Here is an 11,794-nt window from a genome sequence, read left to right as displayed (position 1 = left end):
CTCTGCCTCTGCCTCTGCCTCTGCCTCTGCGCCTCTCTGCCTCTCTCTCTGCCTATCTCTCTGCCTCTCTGCCTCTCTGCCCCTCTGCCTCTGCCTCGAGTGCTGGGATTAAAGGCATGTGACACCACTGCTTGGTTCATAAATGTTTTATTAATACAACATATGCAAACTATAAAGGAGTAAGAAGCTTAAATATCTGCATCATAACAAACAGGTAGCAATTCGATATCCAGGGTGGAAGGAGAGCTGGCAGGAGGCTGCAGCAGACTGATTCCCATGGGGAGAGGGCATCTTTATAGACGAGGGCTCAGGGTCCAGGTTCTACAGCTTCTCAGGCTCCCTCTCTTGCTTACTGTCATGAGAGGTATGCCATCCGAAGGGAGGGGTGCAATCTGGTGTTCCTCAGGCAGGTCAAAACCCAAAAGTCTAGAGTACTGGTTCTCTACCGTCCTAATACTGCAAGGATTTAATACAGTTCCTCATGTTGTGGTGACCTGCAACCATAAAATTATTTTAGTTGCTACTTCATAACTGAAATTTTGCTAGTTACGGGTCATAATCTGATGAGCAGGATATCTAACTAGTGACCCCTGTGAAAGGGTTGTTTGACCCCCAAAGGGGTTGAACCCACAAGTCAAGAGGATTCCAAGGGAAGAATTTTTCTATTTCTGGGTAGGTGTCATCAGAAGCAGGAACAGAACTTTGTACTTTAACAATTTTCTCAGTGATCTTCACAGTTGGTTGGTTTTGTTTGAGGGATCTCTTAGTGGTCACTGACTTTTCTGTAGCTCTTTCCAGCCTTTCTGCCAGTGTCAGGTAAGACTGGTAGGCCACTGAACACTTTGCCAACTTGTGGTTTTTAAAACCTGCTATTTCCCATCTGAGGTTTTGATACAGACTCTAGCCTCAACCTATCCTCAGCCAAATGTTTCCAGATTCTCCATTCTCCTCATCAACAGAGACCAGAGTAGCCATTCTGGATTACTGTAAGACTGTTCCATGTTTTCTAAAACTCCATGGGGATATTTTTGTACATTCACATCTCACGGTTATGAACACTTGTATGCATACATTTAATTTTTTTCTGTTATTTAATTTTTCTTCCATATTGATGTTAACTGTTTTCTTCAAATAATAGTGCAGTCTAATGAATTCCTTTGTGATTTCATAATTTTTTATCTCACTTGAGTAAATGAATTGAACCTGATATATTTAAAATGGTGAAGTACTGTGAAGAATTCACGAGCTCTATTGACTTGGTGGTGGGTAAAAGCCAATGATGACATTTGGTATGCACAGTAACCTCATAAAGTATGTAATATGGCTTCTTTCTAAAGCACTTGGAGTTATGAGGCTTACACAGTCACATTAGCTAAGAGAACAACCAGCAAAAGTGACCTATTCATACTACACTTCAGTGACTACAGGCTGCCCACACGTGAGTGTAAAAATACATACTATGATCCTCTCACCCTTTTACTTTCTTCTTCTCTTTTTAAGACAGTATTTTATGTGGGCCAAGTTTGCCTTAAGCTCACTATGTAGCCAAGAAGGACCAAGTTTATAAGTGTTAGGGATGGAACTCAGGGCTTTGTGCTTGCTAGAGGAGTGAAGGGACAAGAGATGCTCTACCAATTGAGCTACACTCAAGTCCCATTTAAGCATCTTTAAGTGTGTCATTCCAAGAACATTCACAATTAGCAACCCTCCCTAGCACTTTTTTTTCTTTTAAAGAAATGTTTTCGTTTTCTCAATCTGAGGCTAAACTTTAACAGTGATCGTGCCCTTACTCCCCACAATTTCTGGCACTCACAGTTCTACTTCCTTTGTGTGACTGCTCTAGTACCTGGTAGAAGCGGAATCCAGAGCATTTGTTGTACTTTATGGCTTTTAGAGTGTTTTAAGCAGTAATGGGGTAGCTGCCTCAGGTAATGTAGAAAGACTAAATAGCATTTGAATGAGTTTGATTAAAAATACTGACATTGCAAGCCAGGTGGGACAGCTCATACCCGTAATCCAAGCACTAGTGTGTATGGACAGCCCAGTCTACATAGTGAGACCATAAATAACAAACAAAGCACAGCAAGTAAGAAAAAAGATATCTGGCTTCTTAAAAAAAATAGTAAAGTTGGCCTCTGATATCTAAAAGATCAGTTTGTGAGGTAATTTATCACATTGTTTAAAATACCAATTGAATTTAATGCAAATCACATGTACATAAGCTTATAATTTGAATAAAATGAGCTAAATATAAGCTAGTTTAAAAATCTTTGAAATGAATGTTCTTCCTGAAAATGGAATTTCACTGCCTACACTTGTACCAACTGTTTTTTTTTTTTTCAAGAATGTTCATTTATTTTTTTTAAAATGTAGTCAGTCACACTGTAAACCGTATTATTTATGGCCAAGGATATGTCTCAGTTGGTAGAGTGTCTGGGAAACACAAAGCCCTAGGTTTCATCCTGACAGCATGGAAACCCACTGTTAGTGGTGTGTACGTGCAATCCCAGCACTCTGAAAGTAGAAGCAGGAAGATGAGAAGTTCAAGGTCATTCTTGACTGTATAGAGAGTTCAAGGGCTGGGCTGAGATACGTGGCATACTGTCTCCAAAAATTAAAAAAAAAAAAAAGAATATTTAAACCTAAATTTACTCAGTCATGCTTATTTTACAGCTGGAAAAGAGTGAAGGGGCTAGAGCCATGGCTTAGCTGTTAAGAGTGTGCACTGTTCTTGTGGAAGGCCTTAGTTCAATTTCCAGCACCCACACTTGCCCTTCAGGGAAATCTGACTCCTCTGCCCTCTCTGAGAAATGCACTATAATTGTAAAAGTAATTGTAAAAATATCTTTTAAAGCAGTGACATTTACTTCTGGAGCAGGTGTCATATTGATAATTTCCCAGGTACTTGGGTATTTTTTTGTTTGTTTGTTTTTTCCTTAAAGAATTCCTTTTATTTAGTTAGTGTGTCTTAAGAGATTTGAAGCATTTTATAAAAGGTATATTTCTCAAAAGTTGTTGATAATCCTAGAATAGATTTTTTTTAGTGTAACTGGTACAAATGAAACATTGAATTCATACCAACTGTTTGCCATTATTCATATAAGGAGATAATATGTTACCTTTTAAGTGCTGTGAAGACTAAACAAGATGAATTTTAATCTCTTACCTGAGTGTCTTCTATAAAGTATAATTTCACTGTTAGGATAAGTATATAATTCTTCTTGTGTTCTCTGCTGTAATCATCAGATTTTCTTCCAAACTTTAATTTTCAAAAGCATATGTTTTTTCAAGGTTTTGATTCATCTAACCAAGGAGTGCTGTATGTCCTAGGGAGTCTGACACTGGTACTTTTGTTTCAGTCATAGAAACTATGTTGCCATCGTACAAGCAGCTTACTTCAGGCACATTAGAACCATTTGCAGAATCTAAAATGATACATTTTTATAGAACAACAAATATCATTTACCCTTCCAGACACACAAGACGAGCCATCTGTTGTTTATCTAGTCTTGATTCTGAAAAATATAAAAATAGAATGACATTAAATCTAATTTGTTGTGATTTTAGCTTCATTTTCTAATAGGAGTTTTCCCTTTGCCAGGCAACTTCAACCATACTTAGGAAAGGACTGTGAGGGAAAGGAGTTCTCTCTCTCTCTCTTTTTTTTTCTTTTTTTTTTTTGAGACAGAGTTTCTCTGTGTAGCCCTGGCTGTCCTGGAACTCACTTTGTAGACCAGGCTGGTCTTGAACTCAGAAATCCACCTGCCTCTGCCTCCTGAGTGCTGGGATTAAAGGGAGTTCTCTTCTTACACCATGAAAGACAGTGAAGGATTCATCTTGTAAATGTATAGTACTTCTCATGTTCTGATGGAGGTATCTACGAGTCTTTAAGGTGGAAGCTGTCTTACTTGTAACTTCTAAGTTCAATAAATTTATTCTCAAAATGTTTTAGTTTCTGTTAAAGAAGAAAAGTGATGATAAGAGCTGCTGCTGTGGGGGGGCGCTATGGGGGACTTTTGGGATAGCATTGGAAACGTAATTGAGGAAAATATGTAATAAAAATATTAAAAAAAAAAAAAAAAAAAAAAAGAGCTGCTGCTGTTATGGCCTCCATGGCACAAAACAGCTTAAGCTATGAGCTCAGCCTGGTGGATAAACTTTGTTCTTTTTGTTTGGGTTATGAAGAAGGAAGCAAGGCTAGATCTCACTCTTGCTGTGTAGCTAAGGCTAGCCTCAAACTCCTGATCTGTCTCTGTCACCCAAGTGCTTGGGCAATAGGCACGTACTGCGATGCTTGGCAGTTTTTTTTTTTTCAAAGTAGTTATCTTGATCTACAAAATGGTACTGCAGCCTTTCTATAAAGGGTCAAGTGTAATAAATATGGGGGCTTTGGTGGCCCAGCGCTTAGCTTTTGGTGTCTGCAAAGACAGTCATAAGCAAGGAGGCAAATGTTGCAAGGAACTTTTACTTACCCAAGAGTGGCTTCACCTACAGGCTGTGATTGGCCAGCCCCTAGTCAGCATCAAGCATTGTTCTATGTAACCTCAGTACTGTGTTAGCAACTCCTAAGAGCAGGTGGTACTTCTCAAGAAAGTCGTCAGACCTGCAGTCTCTACCTGCATCCTTTGTCATCATTTTATAGATAATGGAACTAAGATATTTAGTATAGTTTAATATTGCTATGTCACTGAACTAAATAAATAAACTGACTTACATATCACTGTAAGGCATGTTGGTAAAATTTATTCCTAGTAGTCTTTGAAAGTTTCACTGTACCAATTAAAGGAAGTAAATTTTGGTAGTTTATGCTAATGTAATATCAGCAGTACAGCTTAATAATTGTAGTAGCTGCCAAGGGATGTGTGTGTGGTGTATGTGTGGGGGTGTGTATGTTTGTGGGTGTGTATGTACATACCCACAACACAACATGTACGAACACATGTGAGCAGGGTATGTGTATTTTCCAGTTTGTGCTCATGCATGTGAAGGCCAGAGGACAACCTCTGGTGTTGGCTGACTGACAATGGAGCCCAAGGATAATTTTACAAAATAAAGAAACTAAGTGTGAAACACAGTTTAACCAAAGTCATACAGTAAGTGATAGAACTGAGATGTGAACTGCCTGATTTCAAAGCTTGCAGTCGTAATATTTTATGCCTTTTTCTATGCAAGAACACTGATGTATTTGGAGGGTATTTTCCTACTTGTGATTGTATCACTCAGAAGCTGTGTCTTTAGGTCAGTCACTTGTTTATCATTTCATTAGCTCTAATTTTCTTGTTTGTTTGTTTGAGACAATATCTAATGTAGCCCAAACTGGCCTCAAATATACTAAGTGGTAGAGAATGACCTTAAATTTATGATCATCCTTAGCCTCCCAAGTGCTAATATTAAGATGCATGCTGTCACGCCCAGTTTATATGTTTCTGGGGTTCAAACCCAGATGTTGCGTGCTGGGCAAGTGCTCTACCAAATGAGCTACACATCCCAGCCTGAGCTCCGAAATCTTACAAGATGTCTAAAGTTCTTCTCACACGTAAAATCAAATGAATCTGAAAATTGCCTTACTATAAACTACAACTTATTTTTTACCTTTAAATAAAGTTCACTAATTCAAAATTATTATATCGCTACTCTTCTGGCATGTTGATGGTTGCTGTGGAAGGTAGGAGTGATTAAGATACAGCCACTGTCTTTAAGGAGCTCGTAGCCCAGTGGAGGGAAGTAACTGTGAGTTAGGTACCGCCAAAACTAAAGCAGCATAATGTGTGAGTTCTTCCTGTCTTTAGTCCCTTTGGTCAGGCAGTGGTGGTGCACGCCTTTAATCCCAGCACTTGGGAGGCAGAGGCAGGTGGATCTCTGAGTTGGAAGCCAGCCTGTTCTATAGAGTAGGACAACCAAGGCTACACAGAGAAACCTTGTCTCAAAAACACACAAAAAAATACTTTTTAACATGCACCAGAAAAAAAATATGTGAATAACAACAAACAGACCTGCAAACACCTAGTAAAAACACCTTAAAGTTAAAAAAAAAGGGTAAAGTAGTTTTGTTTTTAAAGATTTATTTATTTTATGTAGATGAGTACACTGTAGCTGTACAGATGGTTGTGAGCCTTCATGTGGTTGTTGGAAATTGAATTTTAGGACCTCTGTTCTCTCCGGTCAACCCCCTTTGCTCCAGTCAACTCTGCTCTCTCTGTCCCTGCTCGCTCCAGCCCCAAGATTTATTTATTATTATAAATAAGTCTTCAGACACACCAGAAGGAGGAGTCAGATCTCATTACAGATGGTTGGGAGCCACCATGTGGTTGCTGGGATTTGAACTCAGGACCTTCAGAAGAGCAGTCAGTGCTCTTACCCTCTGAGCCATCTTGCCAGCCCTAGCTTAAAGTTTCTATAGTAGCAAAAAATACAAAGTTTGTTAAGTGTACTAAGATTGTATTTATCTTTCTAGTCTTTATAACTAGATTAAAATGTCTCTGAGTAAGAAAATCTTACGTCAGATCCTGAAATTAAAAGTTTAGATTTACAGACAAAAGCTTTATTAAGTCTACCTGAAAATCAAACCCAGCATTTAAGGGGCTAAGCAATGGTTCCACGGAGGACGCAGGTTAAGTTCCCAGCACCCACATTATGGCTCATGGAAGATAGTGCTGGCTGGTTGTAAATCGTGAAGCTGTGCACAGTCGGGAAAGTTGTAAGATGTAATTTGTAAGCCTGCTCTATCCTTGCCAGTGTGTACACGGCTGGGGAAGATGTTAGGGATTTATGACAGTGTTTGATAAGGGAGAGCTCTTGTTTGGTTTATTGTTCTGTAAAAACAAACTAATTCTTCCTTTCTGATTATCTTTTAGTCTACATTTGAAAAAGACAAAACCTTGCAAAATAATTTACTTTTTGTGTGATTTGCTTTAGGAAGAAAAGCAGTAGTTCTTTTCTTATTCTAAGAGAGGAGTTACATTCTGCCTGTGTGAGCATGATCATTCCACTATGCATGAGGGATCTCATCCTTAGGCTCACCAAGATTGCGATAGCTCTGGAGAGTTTTTCATTGTTACTGCATCTATTATTGTGTGATCTGTGTGGACAGTGTTGTTTTCCTACTTTCTAGCCATTCTTTGCTGTAAGACACACAGCAACATCACTGATGGTCAACACCGGTCATGTAAAATTGGATGAAAGTTCAGGCTGTTGCCCTTTGCTTATTCAAATATAACTTCTTCATAATGTCATAATGCCAGCAAGGCAAAGGATGATAGAATTGAGATAACTTTATTGCTTTTGTTCTCATTTTGAGCTCTTAAGTAAATGTGGCTTTTGGTAGTTTTCTGTGGGGTGTAGTCTATGTTGCTGTATGCATGACAGATCTGTCGGGTGGTCATAGACCAGGATAACGTCTGAGAATATGCACTCTGCTGAGCATTTCGTTCTGAATCAGCTGGCACGTTCTGCTCTCCTTTGTCTCTGCTGCTGACCTCTTACTTGAGAAGTTGGGGACATGAACAGTAAGATGCAGAGTTGTTCTTTAGTCATGAGTTTTCACTTTTTATTTACTTAAAGATTGACAGTGAATAGTAACACAGCAGTTATTATAAAGTTACTAGAACCCAAATTGTAGAATTTCATTACAGTTGGCCACATTGGCTGCTCTTACTTTGTATGAAGTAATTATTTTTAGATGACATTCTCTTGTTCAGAAATTCAAAGCTTATTTATAAAATGTTTGAAAAGTGAATTTATATTGATTTCCTTCCCTTCAGTGATTGAAGGAAAATCTGGAGGTTGAAATCCTACTTTATAATACATTTTTTCACAGTGACACAAGTAAATTGATGGTCCAAGGATGGGAGAATAAAGATTTAGAGAAGAGGAGAAACAAAACTATGAAAGAGTGAGCTGCTAACAGCTCTTTACCTGCCCAGCTGTGTGCTGCTTTAATTTAAAGCTATTGCTCTCCTGAAAGGACAAATTACAGTTTATAAGCCATGCCTGATGTGCAGGTAGCAGTTAGTGTTTCCTGACTTCATCCCTGCTGCACCGCTCAGTATTGCTTCCTTAGTCAGACATGAAGAATTCACAGCAGAACTTGCTGCCCCTCTGTTCCAAGGCCTGATGTCTCTGTGCTACGTTATCTTAATTACTACAGCATTATAAGAGGCTTTTATGTCAATAGGGCAAGTAATTGACTGTTCAAAGTGTAATAAAAGTAAAGGCTGATAAAGCAGCATGATGTAATTAAGACGTGTATAAAAGTTGTAACTGGAAGCTTCTACTCAAGAACCGGTGGCTATGGGTGCGGCCCGGTGGTGGAGCATTTTCTGAACATACAGAAGGCCTTGGGTCCTATCCTCAGCTCTCAAGAATATGACAAACAAGAGTCCACCCTCCTCCATGTTACTTGTATAAAAGGCCTCCTCCAGGTTACTTGTATAAAAGGCCTCCTTCATGTTACTTGTATAAAAGGCCTCCTCCATGTTACTTATATAAAAGGCCTCCTCCATGTTACTTGTATAAAAGGCCTCCTCTGACCTAACCCTGAGGAACAGCTTACTTTCCATGGCTTTACATGATTATAGGCTTGATATAAGTTAGTGTTTTGTGATTAACTTATTTTAAAAAATAAAAGCTAATTCAACACAGTATGTACCTCCATTAGAAAAATACAGATTTTTTTCTTGGTAGGGCAAAAGAGCTAAGACCTGATTCAAAGCCAAAGCCTCAACAGTGTAGGCCACCCAGTAATGTGATTATACCTTAGACAGTTTCCTTTTTATTCAAGCCCTCCCTCCTTAGTATGAGTAATTTTTTGCCATTTACTTCAAAAGAATTTGAACCTCAGAGCTTTGTTAGGTTATGAATCTAAATAGGAAAACCAAGATATAAGTGAATGTTTTTCATATGATGCTTAAATAAAGCCATTTACTATATTTTAGCCAAGTACTATTGGCTAAAATTAGAGTGATTGTGGAGACAGTATTTAGAAGATAATACATAGAGTTTATTTATAGCTAGCCAAGGTCGATGCTGGTGTTATCTTTGTCTGGGATTCTCCTTGGTTTCCTAGATGACAGGGCAAAGAAATACAGCCGATGAATTGAGTTGTTAGAGTCCTGTGATTGTTTGTTTTGAATGTCAACCTGATACAGTCTCTTCAGAAACCACCCGGAAGAGAGTCTCAACAAGGGGTGATCTAGATCTTGTCAGCCTTTAGCTATGTTAGTGGGAATTATCTTAATGACAAGCGATGATTGGTGTTGTGACGCAGTCGACTCTGGGTAACCATGGGTTTGGGGCCTAGACTGTGAAAGTAGAGAGAGCGAAGCTGAGCAGCAGACATGGATGCAGTCAGGGTTTCCCTGCCCTGCCCTGCCCTGCCTGTGGGTGTGATGTGGCCGCCCATCGAAGTCCTGCTATTGTGACCCGCCCTGGAGTGCTAGGCTGTAACTTGGAATTGTTAACTAAAATAAACCCTCTGTCCCAAGGTTGTTTTACCACCACAACAGGAACACAACCAAGACAGATGATATTTTTTAACGTGAGAAAGATCTTGACATTTTCAGGAAATTTAATAAAAGAAAAAAAAAACAATTAAGTGCTTCTCATTTGTCCCTTTTGCTATTTAAGGATTGACTTATTTTTCACATTTAAAAAAAGATTCGGTTCATTATAAGGCTGTTTTAAATAAAACTGGACAGATAGTTCCTTTATGTAAATACACTTACTTGCTGGGCTTTGCCCTGTGCGTTGTGTTTATATACGTCCTACCTTTAGCATTTCCATGCTCTCTGCGATGGATAACCAGATAGCACACTCTCCAGCTCTCTTTCTCAGTCGTAGCAGGGAAGTCCTTTGCTTTTACAGATGCACTTGACCATTCCCTCTGTGTCTTGGACTTCTGCTCCAACACTCCTACATATTTCTGAGTCACCTCTTGCTTTTAAAACTTGTCATCCACAGGTGCTGACTTGTCACCCCTGAAATTTTTGCACTTAACTGGAATCTTGTGGTACAAACTGTTGAGTGCTCATCTCTGCTCTCCTTCCTTTCTTCCTGTGTTCTTTATATGACTGAAGACGTGGGTGGTTGCTTTGGGTATTGCGGATTTTGTTTTAGTACTCCTTCCCTTTAATTCAAGCATTTATGATGGGTGAGCAGTGTTGATTCATAGGAGACTGTGCTAAACAGCGTACAACACTAGAGGAAAGAACTTGGAAACAGGATTTCTTGCCAGTGCTCTGTTTCTCTCCTCCTTTCTGGACAGTCTTAAGCTCCCTATGTTTTAGGCATGTATATAAGCTCCAAATTGCCCATTTGTGTGATGATTCCTAGCTCAATTTAGAACTCCTAATATTTCTCCTAAGACCTGATTTCCTGTATCTCACCCCCAGTTTCTCCCATCCACTGAATGGTATTTGCATTCCCTTGTTGCTCAGACTCTTACGTTGGAGCCATCTTTGAGCCCCGTCTCCTCTCATACTTTGCATTTAACCCATCAGCTTTGTACAGCCTCCACTTCTTCACTGCTTTCACAGTGGCCTCCTGACTCATCTTCCTGCATACACTCTTACCTTTCACAGGAAACGTAAATGAATGTGGTTGCCTCTTTGGACAAAGCCCTTCAATGGATTCTGGTTGTTCTGGAATAAAATCTGTATTCTCATTGCAGGACCAGACACATTGGTTCCTGCTCCTTCTCTGCCTGTGTCTCCTGCCATTCTCCTTACATGCTCAGCTCTAGCTTTACTAGCCACTTTGTTTTTCTTAAGATTATCATTATCATTGTTTCTGTTTGAAATGCTTAGGCTCCAAAATATATCCCCAACTTGCATTTATGTATGTCTGTGGAGAGACCTTGACCACTGATCTCGCATCTAATCCCTGTCTCTCATTTCATACTCTAATGATCCTCTCCTCTTTGCCCCTGACCTTGCTTTAGTTTTTCCTGCCCCCTAGACACCTGCCATTTCCTCATTCCTTATGTAGTAGCAGCAGTCTACCCTGCCTCTCCCTAGAGTGGAAATTGAACAAGGACACAGAATTTTCTGACTCATCTGCTGTATGTAGGACATGATAACACTCAAAATTTGAATGACTGAAGGTAAAATATATTTAACCTTAAGATGGATCATTTTGCATTTCTATGCTTTGATTCCATAAGTATAAAATGAAGGGCTTATTCAAAATCTAAGAGCATTTATTTTAACCTCAGATGATCATTCCCTTATAGTTGTAAGCTCAAGGCATTTAACTTTTAAGTGATTTTTTTTGAAGACACATTGCTCAGGCCAGTACTTGCCAGTCACAATACTCTAGGAACTGTGTATCTCTGATGTCCTCTCTCCCAGTGTACTTTCTTGTTTACAACTTTCCCAGCTCTGTTTTCTAAAGTTACTACACATTGTCTACTTCTTTGTATTATTATTTGAATTTCTTCATTATTATTATTATTACTTATGTGTATGAATGTTTTTGCTGCATGTCTGTCTGCATGCATGCCTAGTGCCCAGGGAGGCCAGAAAAGGGCATCTGATCCCCAAGAACTGGAGTTATATATAGATTGTTGCAATTCACCATGTGGGTGCTAGGAATCAAACCAGGCCCTTTGGAAAAACAGTGCTCTTAACTTCTGAGGCATCTCTCCAGCCCCTCTTTGTATTACAGAATTAAATTGCCTCTCTACACTTAAAAAAAAATTTTTTTTCTGATTAGTTCTCATTTGACATTCATTGACTATAAACAAATGTGATTTGAAGCCTATTTCTTTTTTTTTTTTTTTTTTTTTTTTTGGTTTTTT

General features: G+C 39.0%; 1 protein-coding gene and 1 pseudogene across 1 annotated transcript in view; one reads left to right on the top strand and one right to left on the bottom strand.

Annotated features, from left to right (window-relative positions):
* The window catches only part of Fzd3 (frizzled class receptor 3), a 71,374-nt gene that overhangs the window by 34,296 nt on the left and 25,284 nt on the right, over positions 1–11,794 (top strand). The gene's annotated exons all lie outside the window — the stretch shown is intronic.
* On the bottom strand, positions 189–975 carry LOC110309354 (annotated as a pseudogene).

Source organism: Mus caroli, chromosome 14 (assembly GCF_900094665.2).
Source record: "Mus caroli chromosome 14, CAROLI_EIJ_v1.1, whole genome shotgun sequence".
In the NCBI taxonomy this organism is placed as follows: Eukaryota; Metazoa; Chordata; class Mammalia; order Rodentia; family Muridae; genus Mus; species Mus caroli.
This window is presented reverse-complemented; position numbering and strand designations above follow the sequence as displayed.